The sequence below is a fragment of the Nicotiana tabacum genome, chromosome 2 (genome assembly GCF_000715075.1).
Source record: "Nicotiana tabacum cultivar K326 chromosome 2, ASM71507v2, whole genome shotgun sequence".
NCBI classification, from domain to species: domain Eukaryota; kingdom Viridiplantae; phylum Streptophyta; class Magnoliopsida; order Solanales; family Solanaceae; genus Nicotiana; species Nicotiana tabacum.
The window spans coordinates 101,709,488-101,719,811 of record NC_134081.1 but is presented as its reverse complement, the minus strand read 5'-3'; the positions used below and the strand labels follow the sequence as shown (position 1 = coordinate 101,719,811).

Sequence of the window (10,324 nt, the reverse complement as noted above, 5' to 3'; positions counted from 1 at the left end):
TTTCTTGTTACTTTTACAAATGTATATTCTTACTTGCTACTTAACATTAGTACAACTACTATTGCTTGTTGATTCTAGAGGAAATAAAGGGAAAAAAATAAAGAGAAAAAAGGATTCAAAAGCAAGAAGATGTATCTATATCTCTAGAGTAAAGCATACAAAAAAATTGGTAATAGAAAAGGAAAACTAAAAAGAAAACAAGAAAGTTTAATTAGATCAGGAATTTCATGAGCTAGCCTCCCACAATGAGTTTTCCATTCGCTTGACATCAATTGGATTACAATTACCTATAAATATTCCAAATAAATAAATAAATAGAATGTGGTTAATTAAAAATATGTATAAAAGTGTGAATAAGTATTTCAAAATATCTACCTGTGAGATAATAGTGGTTAGTAAAACCATCAATTGCTTGTTGTGGCACAATAATATTGGAACCATTACAGTCACTTCTTAATTTCTCCATATTTTGGACATGTTGTAAAGGGATGTAATTGCTACACGGCCAAGACTCCATCATAGAATTGGCTTTGTTATTCCATCCATTATTCAACCCTTTTGCTGCATTGCACATCATACCAATTGCCTCTTGGCTCGGCATTTGAAGAATTTGCTGGTATTGGCTTTTGTACAACTTGAGTTCTTCGACAACTCTTCTATACTCTTCATATGAACCGAGCACAGGATCTTTCTGCCTACAAAACGCTTCCCAAACAAGTCAATCCGCGGCTTTTTTCCGATCTTCTTCTTTGAGAGTTTTTATTAGTTTTGTGACGTTACTGATACCAAATATCTTGTGTACTGCCTGAAATTCTCGGGTTTTCTCTGCTGGGAAATAAGGTGCTAATATGCATGTGTCCGCACACTTTTTTCGTTGATGTTTACACCATGCACATGCAGCTGTGTCTCTACTATTAATCTTCTGCATCTTAAATCTAACTTGCAAATTCTATATCAATCAAAGAAAAAGAATAATCAATAGACTTGTTTATTTGTGTGAAGATTTGATTATATTGTGAGATGATCAGGAAAGTATACAAGTAAAAAGATTGCCTTACACTAGTAAATAACTTGCTTACATAATATAAATCGAGGGCATGAAAAGATAACTATGGTAAAAGAAAAGACAAGATCAGAATAAAGCATAATTGGCTGATTAATTGCTTTTAGGTAAATCACATGAACGTTATGCAGCATAATTAATTATTTATTGGATGTAAAAATACTAGTCTTAATCTACACATATACACATAGAGTAATTACTTTATAAACAAGATTCACAGTTTGGAGCTTTCGTTTGCATGAGATCTTATGCAACGTACCAGTATTGGATTTTCGAAGTTTCAAGGCGGCTACTATTGGGTTCTCACGAGGTATTATTATATATAGAAGGCCAGTTGAATATTCCTAATAAGGAGACGTATTTTTCATCGAGTCAATTGAAATTTGTTTTTTGGACAACTTATTATTTTATTAGTATTGTTGTAGAAGGACAACAAGTACTAGAATTTGTTATTTGGACAACTTATTATTTTATTAGTATTGTTGTGGAAGGACAACAATTATTAGAATTTGTTATTTGGACAACTTAATAGTTCATTAGCATTGTTGTAAAAGGACAACAATTCCTCAAACGTAACATTTAAGGAGTATATGTTTTGTATTACAAAACTTCCCCGGTTAAATTTTGGATAAACATAAATACCCTCTTATATATAGTAGTGAAAAAGATTAAATTTCACTTAACGATCCCTTAACATTTTGATTTAGGAAAATAGTATCGCTTTCATCTTGAGTGATAAAGAGGGCCTCATTAACATCAAAGTCAAAAGCCAAATGATATAGTTACTAAATCTTCAAAAAGTCAGGAAATAAGGCTTAACTAATATGAATAAATTATAAAATTATTTTTCTAGTAATCAATAATTAATGAGTAGAATTGTATGAAAATTAAAAGGTTAATACAATTTATAAGTAATATGCTATATTTCAAGGTTTTAAAAACCAATGTTAATCAAAAGGAGTTGTTAATTTTTTTTATTTCAAGTAAAAGATGAATGATGGATTATTTCCTTATGTTGAAATACATAGTTGTACACCATGTAATTATGGTAGTACCTTTCTATAAGAAATGTTAGTTAGTGGGGTTAGTTAGTCGAATAGCACATTAGGAGTAAGGTCGGTTAGTGGATTGTTTTATATTGTAATTATATATGTGTGCATCACACATTTGGACATATAACAGAAAACCAAAAAACTGCAAAATATCTCTCTTTTCGACTGCCTCTATCTTTCTCTCTTAGCTGTCAATTTCTTTTTCTCCTTGCTCGAGCTTCTATCTCATCAATGGCTGCCACAATGTTGATTTCAACATGGTATCAGAGCTAGACTCACAACGATCGGTGACAACAATCTCGTAGGAAGCTCAGATCTGATATTTCTCTTATCTGATTCAATTTCCCCAATTTTTCATTCGAATTACTTCTACTGCTGAATTTTGTACCAAAATTTCACTAAAACCTAAAAATGGCAAGTGATACACCTCAGAACACAACAGGAACCTCACATGCAAGTTCTCAATAATTTGATTGCAATGATCCCCTCTATGTGTATCCGTCCGATACGCAGGTGTGGCACTAGTTCCACAATTACTAATTGAAACGGAAAACTACTCGGAGTGGAGTAGATCGATAAAGATGTCACTGCTTGTGAAGAACAAAATTGGGTTTATAAATGGATCGTGTGCTAGAGACACTTATGTGGGTAATAACTTTGAATTGCACCAGTGGGAAATATGCAATGCCATTGTCCAGTCATGGATAATGAGCTCTATAGCACAGAAATTAAGGAAAGGAATCGTGTATTCTTCCAATGCACAAAAGGTATGGGAAGCTTTCAAGGAGCGTTTTGATAAGGTAAATGCAACAAAAATCTATCATATGAACAGAGAAATAAGTAGTCTAACACATGGAAGCTCCCGTGTGTCGATATATTACTCGAAGTTGAATGATTTGTGGGTTGAATCGAGTCAATTATACTATTTCCTGGTTGTGATTGTATGAGATCTAGGTTGTTTGTCGATTTCCTACACCAGCAGAAGTTGATGAAATTTTTGATAGGATTACATGACACATACGCACCTCAAAAGAGCCAAATTTTAATGATGAGTCCCACTCCCACACTTGATCAAGCATACTCTATGATTATACAGGAAGAAAGCCAGAGAATGACTGGGACTTCAATGTCACAGAGTGGTATTCTGGGGAGTTGTCATGACCCAAAATCTGACCCGTCGTGATGGCGCCTATCTCGAAACTAGGCAAGCCGATAAAATCAATAACCCCCAATTTTCTTTAAGTTTGAAAAAAAAACATAATTATTTAAGTCTAATAAAAGGCCTCACAATTTTCGATACAAACACTCCCAAAACCTGGTGTCACTGAGTACATGAGCATCTAATTATGAATACAAGTCTGAAAAATACGGTCCGTAACAGTCTGAGACCAAATACAGTAAATAAGGAGATATGGAAGGAGAGGCAAGGTCTGTGAAACACGGCAGCTACCTCAGAATCAACACCCGCTATGTCCGGGGATACCTGAATCTGCACACGAAGTGCAGGGTGTAGTATGAGTACAACCAACTCAGCAAGTAACAATAATAAATAAGGAACTGAAGATAGTAACGAGCTATACAGTTATGGTTCATTTCCAGTAATTCCAGCAAAGAATAGACCTGCTATCAAATCTGGCAGTTTAATATCAAATTAATTTTTATACAGTTCTTGTTCATGTAATCCGTATATAAAAGTCTTTCAGAGATTTCACAATAATGACAGATAACAACTAAGTGTAACAACAAATGGAAATCAAGTACAACCTCTCAGGACAACAATCACTCATTGGGCTCTTAGCCCTCATCACTCACTGGGCTCCCAGCCCACATCACTCAATGGGCTCCCAACCCTCATCACTCACTTTCAATAGGTACCCGCGCTTACTGGGGGTGTAAAAACTCCGGAGGGGCTCCTACAGCCCAAGCGCTATAATCTGCACGGATAACTCACGTGTTGCACGGACAACTCACGTGCCATAATATAAATATCTGGATCCGCACGGCCAACTCACGTGTTGCACTGCTAACTCACGTGCTATAGTACAATATAAGAATCCGTACGACCAACTCACATGCTGCACGGCCAACTCACGTGCTATAGTATAATATAAGGATCTGCACGGCCAACTCACGTGCTGCAAGGACAACTCACGTGCTATAGTATCATTATCTCACAATCAGGCCCTCGGCCTTACTCAGTCATAAATCTCTCCAGTCTCTCAGGCTTTCAATAATCATGAAATCAGCCCAAATAATAACGATATGATGTATCAATAATAATAACAGAGACTGAGATAAAATGTGCAAGTAAAAAATTGAGACTAAGTACATATAGCATTTAGCAGGCAATTCAACAAGTACGTGACCTCTTTGGGTCCCAACAGTACTATCACATAGCCTAAGCATGATTTCTAACATGATTTACAGTCAAATTTTATCAACACATAGAGAGCATATAGCTAACAACAAATTATTCAATTTTACAGTTTCCAGGGATGGACCAAGTCACAATTCCCTTGGTGCACGCCCACATCTATCACCTAGCATATGCGTCACCTCCAAAATAATCACATGATACAACTATCCGGGGTTTCATACCCTCAGGACCAGATTTAAAACTGTTACTTACCTCAACCCGTGTAATTCTTTATTTCGCTATGCCCTTGTCACGAGAATTGGTCTCTGAAAGCCTCGTATCTAGTCACAATTAATTCGATTCAGTCAATACAAATTATTGTAAATAATTCCATAAGGAAATACTAATTTCCAATAAAATCCGAAACTAACTCAAAAATTGCTCGTGGGGTCCACGTATCGAAACCCGACAAAAGTTACAGAATATGAACGCCCATCCAACCACGATTCCAACCATATATATTTCACCAAAATCCGACACCAACTCGACCCTCAAATCTTCAATTAAAGTCTATGAAGATTTTCACCATTTTCAACCCAATCCTTACCCATTTGAACTTAACAATCTTTCCACAACCTTATTGGTATGTATACATAATATTCTTACACCCAAGAACCATACTATTAATCACCCGTTTTTACTCCAAACCCGAAATTAAAGAATTGAGGAAAGAAATTCTTACCTCTTTGAAGCCCTAGCAAGATCCTTGTGAAATCTTCAAACCTTGAACAAGAATTGATGGATAAATAACTAAGTCTTCACTTTGTCTCTCTAAAATGCTCTCACCTCTCTATAAAATATCAGATGAAACCCTTCAAAATGACCCCCAATAGTATTTTATAAGAATGGGGTCGGATTTATAAAACCAAAAAAATAAAGCTCCGGAACAGGTTCTGCGGTCGCATATGCGACCGCATAATGGTTGTGCGAACCGCATATCGGTCGCATAATCGGTGTCCAATGCTGGCAAACATCTGTCTGTGTATGCGGTCACTATGCGGCCCGCATACCTATTTTGCGGTCGCATAGTGACCGCATAACAGTTATGTGGTCGCATAGTCGACCGCAAATTTCATCCAAACTGGCCCTCTTCTGCCTCACTTCTGCGGCCATTATGCGGCCTGCAGAGTGATTATGCGGTCGCATAATGGGCCGCAGAAACGTGTTTTTCCACCAAAAAATTTTCTTTACTTTCCGGTGCATTGTTCAACCCAGAAATTTCTACAACCTTTGTACTAATTGATCTACCTCGACACCACAAATCCTTAATTTTCTTAGCAAAAATTCTATGGGTCACTACACATACGTCAACATCTGGTCAACCTTTTCAACTAAATTTCCAACATGAAAATTCATTCTTCCAAGCTAACTCCGAAATACCTTACAAAATAAAACCGATAATTCACACAAGTCATAATACCTCGTAGGAAGTTATTCAAGACTTTAAATAGTCGAAAGGAGTGTGAATGCTCAAAACGACCGGCCGAGTCATTACAGGAGTAAACCTATGAAAGGTGCCAGTAGTGCCTTAGGTGCAGCTAATGCAACCAACATAAGTCCTATGCGAAACACTAATATTTACTGTGACTATTTTTCCACAAGAAAGAAGGAAAATTATTATAAGCTAATTAGATACCCCTTTAATTCTAGGTTTGACAATAGAAGAAGAGGTGAATTTGAGAACCATAACCAAACGCCTACAGCTCATAATGCGAGCATGACTGATAAAATAGAGATGCAATTTGAAAACCTGAACAACATAATATCACCAACAGTACCAGTGTTTACCTCAGAGCAGTACCAACAGATTCTAAAATTACTGAGCAAGGAGAATGAGCCAACTGAAACAGTAAATATGGTAGGGATATCTAATACTACCCAAATTACTAGATTGTTGACTCTGGAGCTTCAAATCATATGGCTTCATCTTTGAACCTATTGTTAAATCCTAAGACTATACCAAATAACCAACCCAACTGTGTCCAATTACCTAATGAAAATTACACCAAAATCACTCACACTGGATCTTGCCCTATACTTCATACACAAACTATACAATATGTGTTATACGTGCCTGGCTTTAAGTATAATCTCCTCTCTATTTCTAAGTACACCAGAGAATTGCAGTGTTCAGTTAACTTCTATCCTGATTTCTGCTTATTTCAGGACCTTTTTAGTGGTATGGGGAAGGAGATTGGTAGACTCAGGGGTGGCATGTACATCCTCAATTCATTCACACATACTGTTGCTCTCTCTCTTTCTTCAAAATGTATGTCTTCTTCAGTTCAAAGCCATTCTGATGGTATGTGGCATCAAAGGTTGGGCCACGCCCCAGTTACTGTTCTATAGAAAATAACTACAATAAAAGGTCATGTGTCTAAGTCAAATAATACTTGTCATATATGTCCATTAGCCAAACAAGTCAGATTACCATTTCCTAGTAGTGTAACCAGGGCAACTTCTCCATTTAGTCTTGTGTATATGGATGTTTGGGGTCCATATAGAGCGTCCACTTATAATGGCTTTAAGTACTTCCTTACTCTTGTTGATGATTACTCCAGAATGACCTGGACATTCCTATTAAGATTGAAAAGTGATGTCTATGTTGTATTGCTTGACTTTCTGCAGTTAATACACAATCGATTTTCTACTTCCGTGAAAGTTTTCAGATCTGATAATGGGCATGAATTTTTTAATTCTCTAAGTTATACTATGTTTATATCCAAAGGTATAGTCCACCAAAGTAGCTGTGTTCACACCCCACAACAAAATGGGGTGGTGGAAAGAAAACACAGGCACATTCTTGAGATAGGAAGAGCATTAAGGTTTCAAGCCCATATACCATTAAGATTCTGGGGGAATTGTATCCTAACAGCTACATACATCATAAATAGATTACCTAGTCCAACATTAAAGGGTCAATTACCTTATGAAGTATTTCATGGTCAGCCACCCAAGGTTGACTATATGAGAACCCTTGGATGCCTTTGATATGCCACAAAGCCCAAATTCAATGGCAAATTTACCCCTAAGTCCATTCATGCAATCTTCAAGGGGTACTCATCTACACAAAAGGCTACATACTATATGGTATTGAGTCTAGCAATTTTTATCCTCAACAGAGATATTGTCTTTCAAGAACATGTCTTTCCCTTCAAACTTCCTAAAAGCCAGTTCCTTACAGCTCCAGACTTGAATTTATTGCCATCCACAGACTTCCCTAACACTGCCTTACCTGATCAACCACCCGATCACTCAACTCAACAACCTAACCATTCACCTCAACAAGCTTCCATTTTTGATACCTCTCCCATATCCTCTTTATCTGATCAATATGTTGATTCTTCTGAATCACAATCTCCTACAGCTCTTGTTGTTCCCTCTACCTCTATTTCTGCTTCTCCACCTCTCCTTTAATCTAGTCCAGTCCCTCTTAGAAGTTCAGGAAGAACTACTAAACCTTCTATTTGGTCGACAGACTATGTCCATCCACCCTTGCCTTCCACCTCTAACTGCATCAACTATCATATTCATCACTGTGTTTCCTATGCTCACCTACCTCAACACTATCAATCTTTTTTTGCCTCTTTCTTTTTTGATTTTGAACGATCCACTTTCTCTCAAGCAACCAAATATGATAGATGGGTTCAAGAAATGAAGCTTGAGATTAAGGCTTTAGAGGACAACCATACTTGGGAAGTAGTGTCACGAACCAATTTTTCCTCTGTATGACGTCGTGACGGCACCTAGTCTCTATGACTAGGTAAGCCTAACATTTGCGGAATAATGAAATGAAAACATGAATTAAACAACTAATTGTTCAAAATACACAGTAATTCTAAAATCCGGAACATCATAAGTCACAAGCTACAGAAGGAAACTAGTATCTCTATACACCAGAGTCTAATAACAGAAGTAAGGAAGGAAAATGACATAGGAGAGAATAGAGGGGGACTCCGAGGTCTGTGGACGTGGCAGATATACCTTGAAGTCTCCGTACAGCAGCAAGCACTCTCAGCTAGTAGCGGGGCTGATAAGAAGTATCTGGATCTGCACACAAAATATGTGCAGAAGAGTAGCATGAGTACACCACAATCGGTACCCAGTAAGTATCAAGCCTAACCTCGGTAGAGTAGTGACAAGGTTAGGTCCGGGCCCTACTGGAATATGATAATGAAGTAAGGCAAAAATGAAATATCGCAGTAAAATAAAGACTGAAATTTAACAAGAAAGAATTCATAAAAGGTAACAGCTCAATACACAGAAATATAACAGGGGATCTCCCGAGATACCATCTCGTAGTCCCAAACGTAAATGTGCAGGGGGATCTCCCGGAATACCGTTCTGTAGTCCCAAAGTAAATAAGCAAGACAGGGGGATCTCCCAAAATACCGTTCCGTAGTCCCAAAGTAAATATGCAGCACATGGGGATCTCCCGGAATACCGTTCCGTAGTCCCAAAGTAAATATGCAGCATATGGGGATCTCCCGTAATACCGTTTCGTAGTTTTAAAGTAAATATGCAGTACAGGGGGATCTCTCGGAATACCATTCCGTAGTCCCAAAGTAAATATTCAGCGCAAACAATAGAAATACAACTACATCATGAAATCTTATGATTTAGACTAAGTACAAGTCAAGGAAGAAGCAGAAAAATCACTAAGCATGCTACACAGAGTTCACAAAAGCAGATAAGACACGTAGACTTGCTGTATTAGACTAAACAGGATAGCTACACATATTGGAATAACTCAATTAAGAATGAAAATAAATTAATACTCATTAAAATGGTATAACTCAAAAAAAAAAAGAAAAGGAAAACATGTTGCTGCTCAGAAAGAAAATCGAATTTTTCATAACTAGCCCGTGTACGTACTCGTCACCTCACGTACACGGTGCTCACATATCACAATAGTTCCAAATCTTAAGGGGATTTCCCCCACACAAAGTTAGGCAAGCCACTTACCTCGAACCAAGTTCAATCAATAGGTCAAAATGCCTTTTCCATGAATATCCGACTCCGAATGGCCCAAATCTAGCCAAAATAATTACATATCATAAATACAACTATAATAAACTTATTTAATTAATGAAATCAAGATTTGAATAAAAATTCCGAAATACGTCCTAAAACGTCAACCAGGGCCCACGTCTCGGAATCGGGTAAAAGTTACCTATTAAGAACACCCATTCGCTCACGAGATCACTCGTACAAAAATCATCTAAATTCGATGTCTAAAACCCATTCAAAACTCAGAAATATGATTGGGGAACGTTTTTACCCATTTTCCCAACTTTTAAATCCAAATCTGAAATTAAATGGAGAAAACGACTATAAATTAATGAAATAAAATAAAAAATAAGTTAGGAATCATTACCCCAAATTTTTCTCTGAAATCCCTCAAGAAATCGCCTTCTTCCGAGCTCAAAAATCAAATTTGTGAATATGAACCTCAACCCTCGATTCTGCCCCTTTTCTGCCCAGTGATTTTCGCACCTGTGGGCCATGGGTCACACCTGCGGAAATCGCTTAAGAGAGCTGGATCCGCATCTGTAGCAGGGGGTCGCACCTGCGCGTGCGTGCTTGCGGAACACTGTCCGCTTCTACTGTCTTCCTTCGCGCGTGCATGTCCTTAGGCGCATCTGCGGGCATCGCAGATGCGGATATTCCTCGTACCTACCACCCCCGGTCAAGTCTCCAAATTCCGCATATGCGCCTGGTCTTCCGCACGTGCAAGCCCGCACCTGCGGTCTCCCCTCTGCAGGTGCGAAACACTAGAACAAGCAAAAAAAA

General features: G+C 37.7%; 1 pseudogene; it reads right to left on the bottom strand.

Annotated features, from left to right (window-relative positions):
• Positions 1 to 225: 225 nt before the first annotated feature.
• Positions 226 to 928, bottom strand: LOC142167793 (LOB domain-containing protein 16-like; annotated as a pseudogene).
• Between the last annotated feature and the right edge of the window lie 9,396 nt (positions 929 to 10,324).